The sequence below is a fragment of the Apis mellifera genome, linkage group LG13 (assembly GCF_003254395.2).
Source record: "Apis mellifera strain DH4 linkage group LG13, Amel_HAv3.1, whole genome shotgun sequence".
Taxonomy (NCBI): domain Eukaryota; kingdom Metazoa; phylum Arthropoda; class Insecta; order Hymenoptera; family Apidae; genus Apis; species Apis mellifera.
Window position 1 is genome coordinate 10367321 of NC_037650.1, and position 24701 is coordinate 10392021.

Below are 24701 nucleotides of genomic sequence, written 5' to 3' on the forward strand. Positions count from 1 at the left end.
CGTGTACACACGTGAGGGAATCTCGAGGCGGTGTGATTGCGGCCACGCTAGATTCGAGTAGGTGGTGGAGATGTATCGGTGTGTGAGGGGAGGGAGAGACGCCAGGGGATTTCAGATGTGTTGGTACATGGAGCCAACATCAGCGGAGCGTCTCGGCGTTGGAAGGCGCCAAAGCGTCGCGGCGCCACCCCCGGCGCCCGCCATAACGCCGCCAGCACCCAACCTCCTCCTCTCCTCAACTTTCCTTCTCCTCGTCCTTCCACCCTTCTCCCTTTGCTTTTTCTCCTTCCTTCTTTTTTTTTGAAAGAGAGAGAGAGAAAGGGAGATTTTTATAGTTCGTGCAATTCGTATCAATCCTTTCTTCGCAAATTTTGAATGTATGGAATATATTTTTTTTTTTTATAGATTGCTTGAGTTTAAAGATTCTAGCACGTTCTATCTTTTAATTCTATCTTTTCTAAAGTTCTTCTTCTATCTTTTATATCGTCGCATTGAAATTCGTAAAGACGAATAATAGAAATGAACTCGATGGAAATACATCGAATCGTATCTTTTTTTATTAAAAGGTTAGAGGATATGTACATATATTTTGCAATATTGGTCGAACTGAGATTAAGAATAATTTAATAAATATAATCATTGCGTCTTCTAATCATTAGAATTATATAATATGTAATCTTTAGATTATAATCAAATCTAATCAAGTAAATATTATAATCATATATAATCAAATAAAATTATAGAAAGTTGCTCGGGGAGGGGGAGGAGGAGAAACTATTTTTCTCGTGTAACAATAATTGTCGAACGGAAATGGAGCGTCTTCGAGCGAGGTGAGATTTCGATTCATCCTTTAATATTCCGATTTAACCGATGCACATTGATCGTGATCTACATATTCGTTCCGTGGTATTTGTCTAAAATTAATAATAAATAATAAAAATGTTCGTGCAAGTATAAAGTGAAATATTGCAGCGTTCGTCTGGTATTTGCTTTGGATGGCGCGGTGAATTTTCGCGAAAATCTCGTTGGCGCCGTCTCGCCTGTTGTCTAGTTGCTCGCTAAAATGGAGTCCTTCCCTTGGCCCTCTGACATTTCAGCCGATCCGTAAACTCCTCTCCGCCATCGATACTTTTTCTTTCTTCTTTTCGTTTCTCTCCTTCTCTGTCTCTGACCGTGGACCTCTCTCTCTCGTTCCCTTGGAGGGAAAAATTTTTCTCTCCCTCTTTCTTGCTCTTATTTCCTTCTTTTTCACAGAGAAGAAAGAAATGCTTATTAACGCGATGCATGGAGGATGAAGTCGGAGTTATTACGTGATTTCTTCTTCTTTCTGTCTTTCTCTCTCTCTCTCTCTCTTTTGTCCCGGTAAAGAATAATTCAGTGTATCTGCTATTCAAATTCTGGCCGCGTTTTTTCCCGCGCGCCGCAAGCCGCGCGCGCCAACTTTGAATTTCAAATATGAACGCGCGCGATAGATCGATTACTCGAGAGTTAAGAAGGAATTTAACTTTTGCGTGCATGTCCCATGTCTCGTTGCATTTTTAATGCTATTAAAAAATTATTTATGACGATTTGATTCCAAGAATAGTATTATAAAGATGAACGAATGTGAGTCTGATTAATTTGAAAGGAAACGTTTTACTTTTCACACGTATTTTTATTTTATCATCGCGTGTATATCATATTTGTCACGTGTATAAAACGAGGATCTTAGTCTCCTCGATGCATTAGCATAGAATTCCAAAGAATTCTAATTGTATTCTAAACGTAAAAAATAATTTCTTCATTTCTCGTAACACGTAGTATTATAATTTGTTATAATAATGTTTATTTATAATTTATAAATGTTTCACACGCTATAAAAACAAGATAAATAAATAAAAAAAAAAAAAACTCGTTGATCCGCTCAAGGATGGAGAGGATTAAACGAGAAGAAAATCTTAACGATAACAAGAATGGTCGAATAAAAAATAAATAACTTCCCTTTTTTTTTTTCTCTCAGTTTTCAGAAGCGGCTGAGAGAAAGAATCCCCTCTTCGAGAACGGTAGCACACGCACACGCACTGGGAAGAAGAACGAAGTGTATATATATATAAGGCGGAAGAAAGGAACGACTTAAACTGTAAGTAAACTCGCCGATATATCGAGTGGCCGTTTTCCGATTTGCAAATCGTCGCCTCGCTCTCTCGTCGTTTCGAGATCCTCGTAAAGCCGGATCTCTCTCCTCTTCTCTCTCCTCTCCTCTTCTCTTCTCTCGATCCGACAATGAGTCACGCGAAATTGTGAAAGTGTCTCCTCCCCACCCCCGCGGCATCCCATAAACTCACCCTCCTGCGACCACCCCCTCCCTCCAAGACATCGGGTCCACGAATTTATCTTTATTCCGCGAGACGGCCGGCCGAACGATCCATCCCTTGCCCAATATGGAATACTTCTGGCCCCATAAGCCCGAAAACGCGATAGTTAATCGCGACAAATATGGGCCGTAAAATTTGAATAGGCATCCGGCTGATGGCCCGAGGAGGGTCTCTCCTCACCTTTTAGGTGAATTTGCTTCCAGTTGAATTTCCTCTCGGACGTTCCTGTGGAACGTTGGATGCGCTGTGCGTTTTTTTTTTATTTGCATTTTTTTTTATTTGATCGATTCGATTTGGGAGAAAATGGTTTTGGGAAAAATTTGGATTTTTTCTCCGTCGTGATCGGATGATGATTCGAGGAGGGAGGAATTGTTTTTGATTGACGTTTGTGGAAAAGTGTTTTAATTTTTATGTAACATTTTTCATTAGTTTTTAATCGTTTGTGGGAATGAAAGGGTTAATTTCTATGTGAAATTTTCATCAGTTTTTAATCTTTTGTGGGAATAAAAGAATTAATTTCAGTAAAAAATTTCATTAGTTTTTAATCGTTTGTGGGAATAAAAAGGTCAATTTCTATGTAAAATTTTCACCAGTTTCTTAATCGTTTGTGGGAATAAAAGAATTAATTTCTATGTAAAATTTTCATCAGTTTTTTATTCGTTTGTGGGAATAAAAAGTTTTCATTAGTTTTTAATCATTTGTTGTGGGAATAAAAGCGTTAATTTCTGTAAAAAGTTTTCATCAGTTTTTTAATCGTTTGTGGGAATAAAAGGATTAATTTCTATGTGAAATTTTCATCACTTTTTTAATCGTTTGTGGGAATAAAAGAATTAATTTCTATAAAAAGTTATCATTACTTTTTAATCGTTTGTGGGAATAAAAAGTTTTCATTAGTTTTTTAATCGTTTGTGGGAATAAAAGGATTAATTTCTATGTGAAATTTTCATTAGTTTTTAATCGTTTGTGGGAATAAAAGAGTTAATTTCTATAAAAAGTTATCATTACTTTTTAATCGTTTGTGGGAATAAAAAGGTTAATTTCTATGTGAAATTTTCATCAGTTTTTAATAATTAATTTCAGTAAAAAATTTCATTAGTTTTTAATCGTTTGTGGGAATAAAAAGTCTTCATCAATTTTTTAATTGTTTATTGAAATAAAAGAGTAAATTTCTGTAAAAAATTTTCAGTTTTTAATCATTTATGGGAATAAAAGAATAGAATTTCTATGTAAAATTTTCATCAGTTTTTAATCGTTTGTGGAAATAAAAGAGTTAATTTCTGTAAAAAGTTTTCACCAGTTTTTTAATCGTTTATGGGAAATAAAAGAATTAATTTCTATGTAAAATTTTCATCAGTTTTTAATCTTTTGTGGGAATAAAAGAATTAATTTCGGTAAAAAATTTCATTAGTTTTTAATCGTTTGTGGGAACCAAAGAATTAATTTCTATATAAAATTTTCACCAATTTCTTAATCGTTCGTGGGAATAAAAAATTTTCACCAGTTTTTCAATCCTTCGTGGTAATAAAAGGGTTAATTTCTATGTAAAATTTTCACCAATTTTTAATCTTTCGTGTGAATTATACGTTTTTATCGACTTAATATTGCATGGATAGATAGAAATTCTGGATTAACAGTGTTCAAAGGTCAAGTTTGAATTCTTTCTCGCGATGAATGGAAATTTGAAGGTGGTGGATTATCGGATATCGGATACGGGAGGAGGGGGCGGAGGTGGAAATGCAGGTGGAGCATCGACGAGTTTCGTTAGATTAAATTCTTGCAGGAAATTGAAATTTTGGATGGAAGGATTAAAAAGAGAAGGGTCGGTTTCGTTATTTTTAGAACTATTTAGAACTATTTCGTTCCGTGTCTAACGATTTTTTTGCAGATTGAATCAGAATCGATCGGTGGTGACATCTGGTGTTCGTTCGATTTTCCTTATCGCTAAGGAATATGAATTTAAAAATTTACACGTGCAAATAATTTCCATTTAAACTTATCGAATAATTGAATAAATGCAATACTTTTATACATCGCATCGTAACAAATAATAACGATAGTTCAGATCGAATAAGAATCGGCGAGAATTTTATCGATCGAGAAGGTATCATCCGAGGTGCAGTGATGCGATACATTTGATACAATCGAATTTTTACACCCAATCACCTTTCATAAATCAACTTGGTCTTAAATGAGGCGTTGCAAACACAAGCAAAACATCGAATATCTCCGGCGATCTTCCCGATCCCGATCCCGTTCGTATCTCGTTGAATTATCTTTATTCCTCGGCTGGCGTAATCTACGCATCTGTCGAGCTGCAGCCAACAACTTTCCACGCCCTATGCATTTATTTGCTCTTCCCGCACCATTGTTCGAAATCACTTGTTCCCTTAAAATCTCGGCGATAAATCTCGTGCAATTTATAATTCGAGAGATATTAATATTTAGAATTAATTTTTTTATCGAACCTGTTTTTTTTTAAACATTGATTGTTAAATTTCTATCTTTCTTCGAAGAAAAAATTCTTTTTCCAACTCAATTCTGTGTTGTCTTAATTAAACGAAAAAAGTGTTATAAGATCTGATTGCGTAATTGAAAGAAGAAAATAAATTCTAGGAAAGAAATATCATGTTGCAACTTAATTTGTTCTTAATTTGTTCGAATTAACAAATCGAAATTAATTGAATCTGATTATAAGAAAATGTATATCTGTTGAACGATCAAAAGTATTAAATTTCATCTGAAAAAAAAAAAAAAGAATAGAATAAAATTTTAAAAAATAATTCAAAAAGCAGAAATTTGAGAAACTCGAGGCAGCTGCTCGAGGTGCTAATTTGGCCGTTAACAGGGCCGACACGATTCGACACATTGATTTATCGCGATGCACAAGGACACCACTTTGAATAACGCGAATCTCAGCTTGGTTAAACAAGCAGCCAATGGTAATGGCCCAGACATTTTGGCGCCGATGATACGAGCTGTTGTACAAACTCGTCTACCGACAAACAACTACCGCGCCAAGTCTGATCCATACAACACCGCTTCCGGTTCTGCTGACGAGCAATTCGAAGTTGCCTAGTTTATGTAACCTCCAACTTTTGCATTTCCTTTTCTCCTTCCTTCCTTTTTTTTTTCTTATCCTCGTTAAATTCTCAATCGATTTTACGTTGCTCGAATAACAGAATTTTTTGATAGATGGAAGATTTCACGAAATCTTTCAAAATAGAAGAATCGATTTTATTTCTCCTTTTTTTTTTTCTGATTCTCGTTAAATTTTTTCATTGATTTTACATCGATCGAAGAATATTTGATGGAAGATTTCATGAAATCTTTCAAGATGGAACGATCTATTCCATCCTTCCTTTTTTTTATTTTCATTAAATTCTCAGCAGATTTTACATCGAAGAATATTTTTGATGGAAGATTTCACGAAATCTTTCAAGATGGAATGATCGATTCCATCCTTTCTTTTTTTTTTTTTATCCTCATTAAATACTCAGTCGATTTTTGATGGAAGATTTCACGAAATCTTTCAAGATGGAATGATCGATTCTATTCCTCCTTCTTTTTTTTCTTATTCTCGTTAAATCGATTTTACATCGATCGAAGAATATTTTTGATAGATAGAAGATTTCATAAAATCTTTGAAGATGGAACGATTTATTCCATTCCTTCTTCCTTTTTTTTATTCTCATTAAATTCTCAGTCGATTTTACATCGATCGAAGAATATTTTTGATGGATGAAAGATTTCATGAAATCTTTCAAAACGGAATGATCTATTCTTTTCTTTTTTTTTATCCTCATTAAATACTCAGTCGATTTTTGATGGAAGATTTCACGAAATCTTTCAAGATGGAATGATCGATTCTATTCCCCTTCTTTTTTTTCTTATTCTCGTTAAATCGATTTTACATCGATCGAAGAATATTTTTGATAGATAGAAGATTTCATAAAATCTTTGAAGATGGAACGATTTATTCCATTCCTTCTTCCTTTTTTTTATTCTCATTAAATTCTCAGTCGATTTTACATCGATCGAAGAATATTTTTGATGGATGAAAGATTTCATGAAATCTTTCAAAATGAAATGATCTATTCTTTTCTTTTTTTTTATCCTCATTAAATACTCAGTCGATTTTACGAAATCTTTCAAGGTGGAACGATCAATTCTATCCTTCCTTTTTTTTTTTTTATTCTCATTAAATTCTCAGTCGATTTTACATCGATCGAAGGATATTTTTGATAGATGGAAGATTTCTCGAAATCTTTCAAAATGAAAGAATCGATTTCATTTCTCCTTTTTTTTTTCTTCTTATTCTCATTAAATTCTTAGTCGATTTTACGTTGCTCGAATAACACTTTGATTTCACGAAATCTTTCAAGATGGAAGAATCGATTCCATCCTCCTCATTTCTCCTTTTTTTTTTTCTTATTCTCGTTAAATTCTCAGTCGATTTTACATCGATCGAAGAATATTTTTGAAATGTTTCAAAATGGAACGATTGCTTCCTTTTTTAACTCACTTTCTCTCTCTCTCTCTCTACGTTTCTCGAATCGATTGATCGATTCCTAATATGTGTATATCGATTGGAAGGAAGGCAGGGCACCACTTTCGTGGACAAAATTTTGCATCAGAAGTCACGGGGTTGGGCCATGTGGGTTTGGGCGGTAAGTTGGATCGACAGGCGCATTGTCACTGCGATTAATCGAACGATAAGTTGGACCGAAGAGAGTGATTGACGCCACCACGATAAGACTTGATGGCCGAGAGAGAGAGAGAGAGAGAGAGGAGGGATGGACCAATCGGGAAAATAGAAGAGACGGAAGGAGCGAACAAAAAAGCGAAGGAAAAAGGGATACTCGCAGTGGGGTTCTTAGCCTTGTCCCTGAAGGAAACAGCTCGGTGTATAACCTCTTTTTTTCCTCCCTCCTCCCCCTCTCCCTCTCCCTCCTCTTCCTCCTCCTCTTCCTTATCCCCTTTCGCTAACAGAATAAACCGTATCCACCCCTCCTGCCCGTGTTTCACAATTGTTTCAGGCCACCTTGCGGCTCTTTTAAACGTGTTTCGATAGCGAAACCTCATCGCTTTTACTTGCTTATTTCTCGAAATGCTCGGAATTTCGTTTCCATTTCCTTCCTTTTTTTTTTTTTCAACAATTTAACAATTTTTTTTTAAATCGTCCCTAAATTAGATTTAAAGAAATTATTTTGAAATTTCTTAATTTCTAATATTTTCGATTGAAAGATTCGTTTATTATTTTTTTCTTTTTTTTTTAACGATAATTTATTGTTTCAATGGAGAATTGAAGGATTCATTTTGGCGGTTGGAAGATTTGTAGGTTGTAATAATTCGGGGATGATCGAATTGTCGTGTCACGAGGAAGAGATAAAACAGGCTTCTAACCGCGTTCGCGAATAATATTATACCGGTTCACGCTTCAATCTTCTCCACTTCCCTGGAACTAATTCATTTTTGGCCCTTTGGAAGGGTGAATCACCCTCGCGATCGTGACATTTCCTTTGGCTCTTTATTTAAATTGCTCAACCAAATAGCAGAAAACAAATTTATTATTAATAATTTTAACGATAAATTCTTCTCTCAACAAATTATATAAATGATTGATTTTTTTAAATCACCCTATAAATACTTATCGAATAAAAAATTGAATAAAAAAAAAAGAAGGATAGAAAAAAGGATTAATCGATTTAAGATAGGAAAAGGTAGATCCTAGGTGTCCTTGGCGGGGTGCAAGGTGTGTCTTTGCAGGCATTCATGGTCAACTGGTTGATATCCGAACGAAAGTGCCGCTGCATAAATTGCCTGTACATCTCAATTCACCCCCTGGGATGGTGACCATTCTCTTACACGTCGTGCTCCTGAGTGACACTCTCTTCCACTCCCCTCGACGCCCGGCCTCTCCCTCCTGTGAATCCTCGCATTACCATTCCTTTGCGCCCCCTCATCTGATAGGATCCTCGATCCTAGCCGGACCTTTTGTGCCCCCGCTTGTTTAAATTCGACCCCAAGAAAATTACCGAAATTGTTATGAAAATTTCCTACCGAACGTGGTGGCTCAAAGCACGTTTCATCCTTTGACGGATGGATTAACGTATCCCGAGACTCGTGGAGAAGAAATATGTTTCAATATGTTGAGTTTGATTCGAATAGAATAGAGATAAGAAAGCGTTAAAAATTTTCATCGAACGCGTTATTAAGTGCTCAAGTTAACGCGGAAAAATTTTAACCATCAAAAAATACGAGGAAAGAAGTAATCTTTCATTAATTGAAAGATCAACGATAGAAGAAGAGAAAAGAGAGCAAAATTACCGCCGAAAATCATACATTCGTTTCGTTGCAATCCCGATAAAGTTGGGGAAAAAAGCCGAATGAAATTGGCGTCGAAAGACAACTGTTATTAACTGAAATTTCAACAGACAGTGTTGTTTCGTACGCGCGCATGCGTACGCGATATCCAAGAGGGGTTGCAGGATGCGAGCGTGTTTCAGTGGGGGGATAGAAGGGAAGCTAGGAGCAACGTCGCCGACCAATCCACGCGTAGTCCCAACCGCGCATGCGCATCCTCTTCGGTGGTGTCTTTGGTTTGGGTACCGCGCGCAAGGCCGCAGACCTATCACTTCTTTGGCGACAGCCGTCGGGGTAACATCCTTGTTCTCGTCCTAGTCCTCGTCCTTGCATCATCCCCTCGACATCACGAGTTAAACAAAGTTCTCGCTCGATCTTCAGTTCCCAAGTCGTCTCTCGACACGCGTTATCTTCTTGTTTCTTCCCTTCGTTCCGTTCTTCCCTCGTTTATTTTACACGTGTCATTCATTTTTTATTACTCATTACTTTATTCCATTCGAGAATTTCATACCAGCTGAAGTTTTATTTAGCTTTCGACGCTTTCCTTTCGGGGGTGAGTCGAGCTTTTGGAGTTCGTTATTTGATTCTTTCTTTCTTTTCTTTTTCTTTTTTTGGGTGTCGGTTTCTTCCAGTGTCTTCGGTTCGAAAATTTTGGAGATTTCTTCGGAGGTAACCAAGTTTTTATTTCTTGAAATTTTCATTCCCTCGATTAAATAAAATACAGACTCAAGGTAACAGACTCACCCTTTTTTAATTTTTTATTCATCCTTTTCGAAACATTTTCTTTTCTCGTTTCCCAAGAAAAATGCAAATTTCTTTCATCAGTGTTTCATCGCCGCGTTTATTTCGAATATAGTTTATTTCAGTGCCGCGTTTAATCGGTGCAGAACACAGGGCTGTCGCGACCGGAAAACATCTCCCGTGCCTTAAATTGCCGTCCAAATTCGACCCGGTGACAATAACGAAACGCTTTCTCTTTTCTTCTCTCTCTCTCTCTCTCTTTCTCTCATTCTTTCATTCATTCTCCTTTTCTTCTCGCGAAGACGATCCTCTCGCGATTCCGCAGAGACGGTCGGTCGATCATGCCTTAACGAAACTGTGATCTTTTTTCGATATTCGGTCGAGCTTCTCCGTTGTTCCGATCGGAAAAAAATTTCGCTTCACCTTTCGAGCTTACTTTTCTACGAATCCGGCTTTACGCCCGCCGCGCGCGAACCAGTTGCCTTAATTCGAGTTTAAGGGTCATTGAAACTTCACTATTCCCTCCCTCTAATTATCCCCTCCTCCCCTCCTTTCCCTTCCCCTCACGAATTTTTAACGAAATTTCGACGAAAACCTCGTCCGTCCTCTCCTGTGCCTTTCGAAAACTTCGAAATCGAAACCTGAAACCTATTCCTTCGCCTCGATTTTCGAGAAATTTTCAAACAACGCGCTCATTCTCTATCTCTCTCTATCTCTCTCTTCTCAAACACGAATTAAGACTTAAAAATAAACGATCGTCGCAAAGAAGAAGTGGAAGAAGAAAGAAATATCGAGAAAATAAGGAAAAGTTTGTCGAGCCGCTTTGTGCCGTTTTTTTCTGTTCGAAAGTCAGAATCGACGATTAGAAGGAGAGACTCTGTAATCCGGATGGAAGTCCAGATGAACGAGTGCAACATGAGTTTCGATCGGTGAGTAGAAGAGAACCAGTTGTGTGTGTGTGTGTGTGTGTGTGTGTAAAACACGTGTCGCCGGTTTTTTCTTTCTTTCTCCCTCGTGCGTAAATTGTATCGATTATTTTTTTTTTATTTTTTATTCTTCCCTTTCTTCTTCGTTTCATTTTCACGAGCATGCTGCGTCGATTTGAAATTTTTTCATCGTTCGATTTGAATTTCCACCACGCCGTTAATTTCGTTTGTTTTCGTTTATTATAAATGCTGAATAATTCGTTGTATATTTTGATCGTTGAAAATTATTAATCGGGTTTTATTCGTTGGGAAGGAAGGAAGGAAGGGGGGGTTGTTTTCGATTGAAATCAATTATTTGGCGAAAGCTTGATTAAAAAAAAAAATTTTTTGTTGCCAGACGTGTTAAAAACGTTAATCAAAAATTTATGATATAACAAAATATATTTCCTCGTTCGTTTTATTAATAATCACATCTCTCAATTTTTCAATTACGTCCCTGTTTTTCACATATATCATATTATCTTGTGTATTAAAAAAAAAAAAAAATAAAAATTCAATTGCAGCTTTAAAAAAATTTCTAAGGATCTATCGTAAAAATTTTTTCAATAAATTTAAACATAGATGTTTTATTTCAAATCGATCGACCATCACGCGAATAATAAATAAACAAAGTATACAAAATTCTCACGAAATTTACGAATTTTCTCCTTTTTTCCTTTTTATAATAATAATAAAATAATAAAATCGTATGAAAGAGAATTATTCTAATAATAAAATCGTTGCTCGCTCCGGATAAATCCCGATGAATTTTTTTCTTCTTTTTTTCATCCATATTCGATGGGACAAGTTTGTCGAACAAGCGAGCAAACGAGACTCTTTCAACCGGACAAAGCAATTGATTGCCATGAAACAATCAAGATAGGGAACTCAATTATCAGGGGGATGAATCGCAACAGACGATCTCGAACGTCTCGAAATAAGATAGCATAATGCGAGGGTCAATTTTTCTCCCCATCTTCTCTCTGCGTGGAGAAGAGGGTGGTAATGATACATACATATATACATACACATATACACATTTTTTAGACCACAATTAAATCGTTCTTCCGGACGAATTTAAACAGCGGGTTTAAATCGAAACCCCATACTTTCCTGACCAATTAGTGGGCCGGCGAATTCGCAATTATGCGACGTATTGTGTTTCACGTGGCACTCTTGGGGGTTGAAAACTCTAACCCAATGGAATTTAAAGCTCACGGACCGGTTATTAACCGTGTCAACTATCGTTCGATTAATCCTCCCCGAAACAATTGGCCAATTTTTGGCCCTCGATCGAATTTCCCCCATGATTATTTCGAAAGAAAATTATCTATATATTTAAAGAAAAGAAATACATAAAAATTTTTGTAAAAATTCAAAGCAAAATTCCATAATTTTTCATCGATTCATTCGAAAGGAAATTATCTACTTACTTAAAAGAAAAAAATACGTAAAAATTTTTGTAAAAATTCAAAGCAAAATTCCATAATTTTTCATCGATCAACGATTATCATTTTCATAGAAAACAATTGGCCAATTTGTTCCAGCTCGCGCGTCGTTCGAATTTTCCAGCGCCGCTTTTCCCCTTAACGGGGGTGTGTTACTGGGGCAGTAGTGCGCAGAAGCCATCCCCCGGTGGTGCGAATTCATCAGGACCCTTTCCTCGTCCCATCCCTCCCCCACCCGCTGTATTCCCTCTTTCTTCCCCTTCCACTCGAGGGGTGGATTCCCAATCCGCTACTCGGTTATTCGAAGCCTCGAACCGAGGCGCGTTTCAGTTTCCGATCGCCTGTGAACACGAACCGTTCCTCGCCGCGGACCGGATTCGAATCGCGCGCGCGTTCGGTCGAGTTGACGCGATTGGTCGGCGGACAACTCGGCGGTCATTGGTCGACTCGTTGTGCCCGCTTCTTTTGTGAACGTTTCTTTTTCTTTCCTCTCTCTCTCTCTCTCTCTCTCTCTCTCTTCTCTCGATTCGGATAGATGGATGGATGGATGGATTCTGACGACTGTGACGACGACGTGTGCATCGTGTTGTCTACGTTTCAAGGCCAATCGATGATGGCTCGAGGGTGCTCGCGGCCGCGTGTGACGGTGCAGATGGTGCGGCTGATGTTGCATACGGGATGGATGCCCCCTTGTAGGAGTTCACTTGCTCGTATTTTTTGGTTCGTTTTTGTATTTCGAGATTTTTAATTTTTTATTTAAGATAAATTTTGAAAAATTGATATTGGATAATGGTTTTCATCCGAAGTTTCGTAAGTTTTTCTTTATTTTATTTGATCTATGAGTTAGATATTTTTAAACGAAAATGCTATTTTGTATTTCGGTTTTAGAATTTATTTTTTAAGGAATGGTTTTTTTTTCTTTTTTATTTGATCTATGAGTTAGATATTTTTAAGCGAAAATGCTCTATATGTTTTGTATTTCAGTTTCAGAATTTATTTTTTAAGGAAATATTTTTAAGGGATATGGTTTTTTTTTTCTTTTTTATTTGATCTATGAATTACATTATTTTTAGAATTTCTTTTTTATTTGATCTATGAATTACATTATTTTTAGAATTTGAAGCGAGAATGCTCTATGTTGTATTTCAGTTTTAGAATTTATTTTTTAAGGAAATATTTTTAAAGGATATTTTTTTTTCTTTTTTATTTGATCTACATCTGAATTACATTATTTTTACAATTTCTTTTTTATTTGATCTATGAATTACATTATTTTTAGAATTTGAAGCGAGAATGCTCTATGTATTTTATATTTCAGTTTTAAAATTTATTTTTTAAGGAAATATTTTTAAGGGATATGGTTTTTTTTTTCTTTTTTATTTGATCTATGAATTACATTATTTTTAGAATTTAAAGCGAGAATACTCTCGTGTATTTTGTATTTTAGAATTTATTTTTTAATATTGAGATACGATTTTTTGTTAAATATTTATATATATAAGGAAACGTTTGGAATATAATGAGTAACTTGAAGTTTAAATTTTTAAAATTCGTTGATTATTTTAAATAAATGTTCGCCCCATCTGTTATCGTACGAGTGAGGCGACACGTAATCAACGTGATGGATTCGAGTATTAAAAAATTAAACGAGAATTTTGGAACAGAGGTTAAAGCCTTTGTAAAATATTCCCGACGTTTTATTCATGAATTTTATTTTTAATCTTCGAAAACGTCACGCGCTTCTGAAATTAAGTATAAGTATTTATCGCAAAAATTTAAATTTTTATTTAAACGAACCCTGTAACGGATATTTCATCTATCCAGCGATAATAATACATCTTTCGAGAGAGTTTTTAACACGAGTTTTAACATAGATACTACTTTTCGAAAGTAACAAATCGTTCATTTAGAATTTATTCCAACGACTATTAATGGAAGCTTTAATCGAGCGATAAGCTTTTCCATTTGCAAACCCAGAATGGGTCGTATCTCTTTTGGAAACGGAGAGAGAAAGAGAGAGAGAGAAAGAGAGAGAACGTAATGTGGAAAAAGTTGAATAGTTTAACGGGATTTAACTTTCTATAATTGTACTTTTTTCCACGAGATCAACGCTGCAATTGTATTTCGAATGGAACTTTTTTTACATAAATCGAATCCTTTTATCATTCGAGGTTTCAAATTCTTTCCAATTTTTTTTTTTTTTTTTTTTTTTAAATAAAACGAGAAAATAAAACGTTCATTTTTCGTAGCAAAGTAAGAGAATCACCGCGATAAAAATTTTTTTATTTTCCCATAAAAAGATTGTAAAGTTTCAATGGCAAAAAAAAATGAATTGAGTAGAGATACTTTTTTTTTTGAATTTCTATATTTTATTTTCCAATTGTTGTTTCGAGAAAAGAGAATTCTCGTTACGAGTACGTTTCAAGATGCAGAAATTCGAAAGGCTGAAGTTGGTAGATAACGCGATAACAAACGTGTTCAAGTATTGTCCCTATTGTTCATTGTTTGATATATTTGCGTGTACACGGTCATAGTTCATGCGCACTACACCTTCGGGGATACCTTCGCGTTGGCCAGGAAACGTATTCAATCTTTTCTGGTGGGACATGGTCGAAGAGGACAGATAGATAACGCAACTTCTAAAATTGGAAATGTCGTTTCGCAAAGCGTTTATGCTTTCTCTCTGTTTTTCTCTCTCATATTTTTCTCTCATATTTTTAGCGAGATAAAATTCGAAATTAACTTTTTTTTTTTTACGAATTGTATTTCAATTATTACGATTTAAAACATCATTACGATCTAGTTGAAATATCATATATTCCATCTTTTTACTCCGTAATATTTCCACAATGTTTCAAAAAAAAACGTGTGTTCCGAAAAATACCTCTAAATTGAAAAAAATTCACGTGCTTCGAATAGTTGAACGTAAAATGAATAATTTTTTTTTTTCTTTTTTATGAATTTATATAATCGTATATTTAAATTACGACGCGCATATCTCTACTTTTTACACGTGTAAAACGAGCTCCAATTTACGTGCTTGCGACTCATTTTATTTCATTATATTTTGAAGTGAAAGAATTCTGAAAAAAAAAACAAACAAACATATATTAAAATTGTTAGAAAAAAATTTATAAACGTTATAAACACGTTATAAATCTTTTCAATTTAAAAAAAAAATTCTTGTAAAAAAGACGACAAAGGAAGAAACATATATATATATATATATATACTTGAATCAAAATTGTTAGAAAAAAAATTTCACATTATAAATACATTATAAATCTTTTCAATTAAAAAAAAAAATTCTTGTGAGAAAGACGAGAAAGAAAGGAACATATATATATACTTGAATCAAAATTGTTAGAAAAAAAAATTTCACGTTATAATACGTTATAAATACATTATAAATCTTTTCAATTAAAAAAAAAAAAAATTCTTGTGAGAAAGACGAGAAAGGAAAGAACATATATATATACTTGAATCAAAATTGTTAGAAAAAAAAATTTCACGTTATAATACGTTATAAATCTTTTCAATTAAAAAAAAAAAAAAATTCTTGTAAGAAAGACGAGAAAGGAAGAAATATATATATACTTAAATCAAAATTGTTAGAAAAAAAATTTCACGTTATAAATCTTTTCAATTAAAAAAAAAAAAATTCTTGTAAGAAAGACGAGAAAGGAAGGAATATATATATACTTGAATCAAAATTATTAGAAAAAAAAATTTCACGTTATAAACACGTTGTAAATCTTTTCAATTAAAAAAAAAAAAAAAAATTCTTGTGAGAAAGACGAGAAAGGAATGAAGAGATCTATAGAATCTTCGTAATATTCGACTCGATTCCCCCGCTCGTTCGCGGTGACAGCCGCCTGTTAAATATAATCATCGCTCGATTCATGGACGTCACTCGCGCGTATTTATCGCTGTCACCGTGGCTAACGAAGCCCCGATCGACGATTGACTATCGAATAATACAAGCGGCGGGGAGAAAACCGAGATGGACCTCTCTCTCTCTCTCTCTCTTTCTCCCTCCTTCCTCCTTCTTTACAAGGAAGAAAACTCAAAGTGGAAAGATCGTCGATTTCGTCTATGCTAAATACGTAAACGCCGTGTTAACATTGCCCCCGAAACGGGAATCGAGATGATATAATAAGTTTATAATAAGTATATAATGATAAGTTTCTCGACTAAATTGTTCGAATATCGCGTCCCAAGGAATTTATTTAGAATATTTGGAGAATGGAAGAATTTGGAGAATTTCTTTAATAATTATAGGTAATATGACGTAGAAAATTTTCTTTTATATAAATGCATAAGCAAAAATGGTAATAGTGAAAATTAAGTTGTTGAACTTTATTAACCCTTTAACGCTTCAACTAATAACTTCTCGTGCGATTTACTAATTCGGTTTTCGAATTTCTTTTAGTTAATTTAAGATGATTTCATACGTAAATTAACGTATAAAATTTTTACGTATTCTTTATGTATAAAGAAAGAAAATTTGTTGAATATTAAAGTCTATATATCGTTGTTTTGCGTGTTATTTTAGTAATAAAGTGATTAGCAAGATGCATCCTCGGGTTATCAGGGCAAATATGTCTTTCACCTTTCTTATTTGATTGAAATCTCTCATTTATTATTGTTTTATTGTTCTTATTTTTCATCTTCTCTTACTCACATCTCTATTTTCATCACTTTTCATCCTTTTCTCTTGTTAATTTCTTAAAAAATAGAAATAATTTCGTTATTTAATAACGAAAAACTCATCTTGAACTGATACACCAATACTCTCATTTTCTCTTACTACATCTCTATTTTCATCACTTTCCATCCTTCTCTCTGTCGTCAACTTCTTAACTTCTTTATATATTATTAATTCTTAATTTCTTCTTCTTTCTTAATAGAAATAATTTCGTTATATAATATTGAAAAATCAAATTCATGTTACAAAACTCAAAAACTGTGAAAACAATAAATATTTTTATTCCCACGATTGTCAAACTGACTGCCTGAAAATATATTTCGACCACGATCTAATTTGAGATAAAAAAAATCTAACCATTATAAAATTAATATGTAAAGAGCTTAGGAATCTGTTCGATATTTAAAAAAGAAATAAATCAAACGTAAATAAATATTTTCACCAAATTTGATGGAGAGTCAATTGAACAATTAAATATATCTTCTATAATTAATTATTTCTAAGACTATTTCACGCTCTTGAATCAATAATAGATGCTCAATTTTTCACGCGCCTTCTTTTTCGCGTTTCCATTGTTCCATTCCCTCGTTCGTCTCGCCGTTGAAAATCTTGAAAATTGTCTCACATTTCCGAAACAACGCTTGACGAACCGTGTTAGAATTTCCAGGTGCTCCCTCCCGATATTTAGCGGCCAGTGGAGATAGAGTGGTTAGTGTGAAGGGCGCGAGATGGAGTTGAATACGTGCTGCAGCTTGGCCGGTATGGTTAATTACTTTTACACGAGGAGCCTGCGCCGGAAACGAAGACGGCCAATGTCCACTGCAGCCGACATTCCGCGATCCTGGGTATCAGAGCAGTAGCCCAATTTCCCAATTATAGATACCGTAGATGCTGCGTTAGTAGACGCTGCCGCTACGCCATTCGTGAAATCCGCCAGGCATTGGCCCGATCCTCGAGGTAAATTATCGGGATTCTTGATCATCCGTGACGCGTCACACTGTTGCCATCTCTCGGTCGGAGTGGGGGGAGGGGTTTACGTGCTTTACGGGTCTCTCCTCTCCCACGTGTCGTTGCTATGGCGGTGACGAGAATTGGTGGCGAGGGGAGTGAAAATGAAAGCTTTTTTTTTTTTTTTTTTTAGAGAGAGCAGAGACTTTCTTCTTTCTATTTTTTTCTTTGTATTTCTTTTTTCACCTACCGTTTGGGGATTGGACTTTTTCTTAATCTCGAGAAATGTTGACCACGTTTGTAAGAAGCTTCTTGTTGCTTTTGAATATTCCTCGCCGTTATTTTTAATTTGTAATTATGTTTGTAATTCTATGGCTAGTAGCTGTTTGGCTGTTAGTACCTGTTTCAGAGATTGTAGTTACAAGTGATTTTTTGTTAAATTAGTTTCTTCAGTTTGTTGTTATTGGGATGACTTTTTTTAATTTCTGATACGTTGCTCGCATTGTTAATGTGGAAAGTGAAGGTGTTTTATTAACGAATCGCAGGAATTGTAACGAAACGAAGTTTAGGTGGAAACTTAGCCGGATAGGATTAAATTTAGAAAGGAAAGGAAGGACGACGAAGTTCGCTATTGAATCAACGCGTTAACAACAGCGGCGATTAAAATGCATTACGCTTGAAATAAATTTATAGAAGAAAGTTAATATTTCGTGCTTTGATTTCGTGTTTTATTTGTAAATATCAAATACTCGTTCGGGAATAATCAAATATTAAGTAAATCTCTTTAAGTTTCTTTTAGATCTTAGACGTAGATCAAATGTGCAACGTGTTGTTTACAAAAATAAACAATCTTCTAATTAAAATTTGAAAATTAATATTTCATCAATATTCAAAATATAGAATGATGAGAGAACAATATGAAAGATATAAGGCGTAATGGTAATTTTTTTTTTTTATTTTTAGAAACAATATCTCTGGTAATATATATTTTTACAATATATGTTTACAAAAATAAACAATCTTCTAATTAAAATTTAAAAATTAACATTTCATACATAAGATATTATTATTAAATAATAAGAGAACATAATAATAATATTTTTATTAATATTTCTGGTTATATTTTTTAACAATGATATTAGTGGATGTCATTAAACTCAGATCATCTTCCTCCTCAAAAAAAAAAAAAAAATGGAAAGATCGATTATCATCGAGAGGAAAGGGTTAAAACGAGGAATAAAGTTGGAAGATGCTTGAAAGTTTCTGAGAAAAATACAGCAAGGGCGTCAGTTGTCCTTTCGAGTGTAAGTTAATAAGTCATTGGAACAGACATAGTTGGTCGAGGTCATTCTTTACCTCGCAACTCGTGACAAAACTTGGTGGAAATCGTGGAGGCGAGAACTGTGCCATCGGAATCGATATTTGCCCGAACGAAATTGTCTCGATGCTGCATCGATAATTATTATCTCGAGCAACGCGTTTTTCTTCTTGCCTCGATAAAACGATTATCGATTATCCAAATGGATCCAATATTATTTCCTTTAGCGAAAGAAAATGTTGCTTTAAAATAAATTTCTTCCCAGACTTTGTTCCATCAAAGTTTTTAAAGAAAAATTGAAAAAATAGATTTTTTCTTTCCTCTTTCCCTCGCAAAGAGAAATAATTAATTTATAAAATCGAAGGATGAATTATTCATTCATTTTCTTTAGAATCCATTTAGAATTAACAATCCACTTGATCGAATACTTTCAAATTCATCGTGAGAAGAACAAATTGAAAATCCTCTTCCAAAAATCCAACTTCAATCCCACCAACGGAACACTCGATTCGAAATTTGGCTTCATTCATCCAAAATCATCCTAGAAATTTTCCAAACGTCTCTCAGCAAGAGGTTTCGAAAACAATCTCCGTGAAATCGATCGATGCGCCCTTACATAAATCTATTTCGTGTCAGTGTGTCGCGAGAGCGAGAGAGAGAGCGAGAACGACAGCGAGAGCGAGAGAGAGAGAGAGCGAGAACGACAGCGAGAGCGAGAGAGAGAAAGCGAGAGCGACAGCGAGGGAGAGAGAGAGAGAGAAGGTGACTCGTCGACGAAGGGTGTCGAGGAGGCGATAAAAGGTGGGGGGATGTCCCGATCCACGTGGCCCGACACGAGGGATGGGTTTCGAGAGAAGACGAGTCGCAGTTAAAAAAGCTGACGGCGTTGAATCGAGATCGAGAGAGAATGTATGTGCGTGTGTGTGTGCGCGCAAGTGGCGCGCCGGTTGAAAGTAAATGGCCATAAGTGGTTCCGCAATCTCGATGGTCTTTGATCGAGGCGAGAAAAGCGAAACAATCTTCCGTGTTTCTTCCACCAACTTCCGCGGAAGTGCACTTTCCGGTTACCAGATTTCGCGATTTCGATTTCCAGATTTCTCGTATCGGCTTCACATCGGGATTAGAATTTGATTTTTAATGGATTGTCGGTTTTTGCAATCGTATAATTTTAATATGGGAATATGTGCAATATTTTTGAAAGATATTTTCGAGATGGAAGAATTTAAAATTGTCGATCATGTTTTTAAATCATGCTCGTTAAAAGGATTCTTTGATAGATTTTAATTTTTCTTTTCTTTTTTTTTTTTTTTAAACTGAAATTAATTTTAATTATATAAAAAGTATTGATATTTTAGTTGACAAAAACAATAATCAATGATAATTTTAGCGTGAAGAATTATTTTATGATATTAATAATTATAGGTTTTTCGATCTATAATTTTTTAAATCTCTATAATATATAAATTTATTACTTCGTATAATGCTTATGTATTATGGATTGGAAAAAATCTATAAAAATAATTTCTCGTGTTAAAATTGTATGTCATCGTCGAATAAAATATCGATGCTTCGAGATTTTTATTTTTATCGTTAAAAGAATTCTTTGGTAGATTTTAATATTGTAAAGTAATTCTTAGCGTTAAAATTATTACTAATTATTGTTTTTGTCGAGTAAAATATCGATACTTCTTATACTTGTGTATTTCAGAGGATATAATAGATTGGAAAAATCTATAGAAAGTAATTCCTTAAAATTGTACATAAAATTGTACATCATCGTCAAATCAATGCTTGGAGATTTTTATTTTTGTCATTAAAAGAATTCTTTGACAGATTTTAATTTTTCTCTTTTCTCTTAAACTAAACTTTAATTATCATCATTGTATAATACACTTGTGTGTATTTTAAAGGATATTATAGATTGGAAAAACCTGTTAGAAAATAATTCCTCGCAAAATTAAAATTGTATACGATCCTTAAGTAAAATATCTTTGAGATTTTTATCACTAAAATAATTCTTCGACAGATTTTAATTTTTCTTTTTAAAACTTTAATCATCGTCGTATAATATATACTTACGTATTTCAGACGATATAATAGATTGGAAAAATCTGTACAAAATAATTCTTCCTGTACGTCAAATAAAATATCAATGCTTCGAGATTTTTATTTTTATCATTAAAAGAATTCTTTGACAGATTTTAATTTTTTTCTTTTCTCTTAAACTAAAATTAATTTTAATTACCTCTGTATAATACTTATTTACGTATTATAGATTGAAAAAACTTATAATTATTAATATCATAAAATAATTCTTCACGCTAAAATTATCATTGATTATTGTTTTTGTCAATTAAAATAAAAAAATATCAGTACTTCTTATATTTCAGAGGATATAATAGATTGGAAAAATTTATACAAAATAATTCCTCCTACTAAAATTGTACGTCAAATAAAATATCAATGCTTCGAGATTTTTATTTTTATTATTAAAAATCGACAGATTTTAATTTTTTTCTTTTCTCTTAAATTAAAATTAACTTTAATTATTTTTGTATTATATTTACGTATTATAGATTGAAAAAATCTATAATTATTAATATTATAAAATAATTCTTCAAAATTATCATTGATTATTGTTTTTGTCAACTAAAATAAAAAAATATCAGTACTTCTTATATTTCAGAGGATATAATAGATTGGAAAAATCTATACAAAATAATTTTTCCTGCTAAAATTGTACGTCAAATAAAATATCAATGCTTCGAGATTTTTATTTTTATTATTAAAAATTGACAGATTTTAATTTTTTTCTTTTCTCTTAAACTAAAATTAACTTTAATTATTTTTGTATGTAATATTTACGTATTATAGATTGAAAAAACTTATAATTATATTATAAAATATTATAAAATAATTCTTCAAAATTATCATTGATTATTGTTTTTGTTAACTAAAATAAAAAAATATCATTACTTCTTATATTTTAGAGGATAGTATAGATTGGAAAAATCTATACAAAATAATTCCTTCTACTAAAATTATACATTGTCATTGTCAAATAAATATCAATGCTTCAAGATTTTTATTTTTATTATTAAAAATCGACAATTTTAACTTTTCTCTTTTCTCTTAAATTAAACTTTAATCATCATTGTGTAATATACTTATACATATACATAATAGTTTAAAAGGACATTATAGATTGAAAAAGCCTGTTATAAAGTAATTCCTCGTTTTCCTATAATTGAAACCGCGATAAAGGCAACGAGGAAAAATCGTGTTTAAACAGCGGACGGTTCATTCTTCACGCTCGTTGTGCATCAACAGGGGTCCACGTGATCGGCGCGTATGCCAGGATCCATTAAGAGAACCGAGCCCCTGATTACCGAATCTTGTAGAGCGTGCATAATCGTGTCTTCGTTACCTCCCAGCAATCCTTAGACCCTCGATTAGTTCACGTCACCCGTTATCACCGTGGAAAGAAACTGACGTCTAAACTTAGACTTGGAGGCTTAAGACGATCGATTCACTCTTGGCTAACACGTGGATCCTCTTCCCCCCCCTCTCTTTCTCTATCTCTCTCTCTCTCTCTCTCTCCTTTAATTTTTACTGTTCGACGACGATAACAAACGATAAATTCCTTTTGATAAGATAAGCGATTTTGATATTATAGAAATGTTACGTCTCAAACGAAAATAACAATTTTTTTTTTTAACAACTGAGAGAAAAATTTTCTATACAGAGAAAATTTTGTTAATATCAAGCGAGTTTTCTAAATTCTCAAAGGAGGTTCTTTTTTAATAATTTCTTATAAATCCGTGGCTTTTGTTATTTCAGTTAAAGAGTTATAAATATCATCGGCCTGTTATTTAAACGACGAAAGCGGCACGTTTCATATTTTTTTTTTGCCCTGTCTGGTCCTAAAATATTCATTCGAGTAGAAGGTCGTTCGAGTAGAACTGTTTCACACGGTCTACTTAAAAGTGTTGAAGCCCGGTTGGCAGAATTTCCGGGTTATATGGCAGCACTAAAAGTGTAACACAATATGCAGAAAGCTCCTGAAGCTTCGAAATAGATATTTCGATATTCGCGCGGATTTGAAATCGTTCTTCGTAAAATATATAATCGAAGAATCGGAAGAATCAGAATCAGCTTTTTCAGAAGAACACAAGTTCTTTAAGCGAAAATATATTTATATATAACAAATGAGTGGAAATAATAATATTATATTTAATATAATAATATTTGAATAAATAATAATTGAAAGGAACAAGAAATTTCGAATGATTGATAAGATTGATCTTGTCGTTTCGATCAAAGATATTTTTAACAAAGAAGGTATATTAAAAAAAATAATAATAAATCAGTATATATATATATATAAAGCACAAAGTCTATAATAGCATTTGATGCAAGGATATATTCAAAGAACGATTCGAACGACGTCGAAGGCGCATCACGGTTGCACTCATGCAGTTGACCCAATTGCAGGTAATGAGGTCATTCCTCTAAATACATCCTATAGAAATTGGAAAGTGACGTGCAACGGTTAAATGGAGGGGAGTTTGTATACCGTGGATCAATTTTATGGATAAATTTTATTTAACATCCATTGTAGATCCATTCTTCTTCTTTCTAAAAAAAAAAAAAAAAAAAAAAATGAAACGCAATTTGATTAAAAAAAAAATTCTAAAAAATTAATTCGTGGAACTTGGACCTGTTTCTTATATACAATCTTGTTGAAATTAAATGGTGTCATAAAGGGGGGGTTGAGATTTTTAAATAATTCAGAGGGCAATTTTCGTTAATGTGAGAAACATTCAACGAGATCTTTCGCTTATCCCAGCTTACAACTCTTTCATGAATGCTGAACGACTTCAAATTCGTTTGAAGATAAAGTTAAACGAAATTATTAAGTCGAGGAGTTCTCATTCAGTATCATTGCGTACATTATCGAAAGTTTTCGGGATGGAAACTTTTCACGATTAACAAAAGCAGATCCGGACAATTTATCCGTTTATTTCAAACAATTACTTCTAATTTTCCAACGGCTCTTTCCTTTTTTCTCAGTTATTATTATTATTATTATTATTTTAGAATAATAATTCACAACTTCCAATGTAATTAACATCTCTCCCCTCTCTAACTTTGAAAATTATCTTAAAGTGGATCTTAAAGTGGATAAGTATAATTTTAAAGTTCTTCTCCAGTTGTTGTTATCTCGCTTCGATGATATTCATCCCATAGGCTGTACTGTTTCACGATATATTTCTTTAAGTGTAAATTAAATTACACGATAAATTTTAAAATATCGAGCAGGATTAAAAAAAAAAAAAAGATCGTATAAAATTTTATTCGAACGAAATAATGACATAATTATCTCGAACGAAGAGAAAAGGAGAGAAGAAGAAATTTTATAAAATATTAAAACCGACGAGAAACATACACAGTGACGGGAAATTGAATATAGAGAGCTGATACGCCGAAGGAAAGTGTAAGATTCCGGAGGAGGAGGGAGAGGGAGGGGAAGAGGGGAGGAATGGGTAATAAAACGGCGATATCAATGACAAAAAGAGAGAGAGAGAGAGAGAGAGAAAAGAGAAGGCGAGCACAATAAGAACGGACAAAGGAGGAAAAAGAAACGGACGAAAAAGAAGAAGGGAGAGGAGGGGGGAAGAAAGAGGATCGTTGAAAGTCGATAAAGAGATAACAAAGAAAGTGGTGCACGCCGAGGAAAGTAGAAAACGAGACACCCGAGAGACAATAACGTCAACGAGCTAACTAAAATCGTAAAGAAAGAAGAAATATATATATATATAGAAAAAAAAAGAAAGATAATAAACAGAAGAAGAA

At 33.7% G+C, this 24701-nt stretch overlaps 1 protein-coding gene across 5 annotated transcripts in view; it reads left to right on the forward strand.

Annotated features, from left to right (window-relative positions):
* The window catches only part of LOC551272 (talin-1), a 63971-nt gene that overhangs the window by 14645 nt on the left and 24625 nt on the right, over window positions 1–24701 (forward strand). For 3 of the 5 annotated variants that reach the window (XM_026444822.1, XM_026444821.1, XM_026444820.1), the window contains exon 2: window positions 2000–2119. The gene's annotated coding sequence lies outside the window, so the exon portion shown is untranslated. Of the gene's footprint in view, window positions 1–1999; window positions 2120–8762; window positions 10388–12433; window positions 12592–24701 lie in introns of those variants that run through there. The other 2 variants (XM_026444823.1, XM_026444824.1) reach the window with 2 other exon arrangements.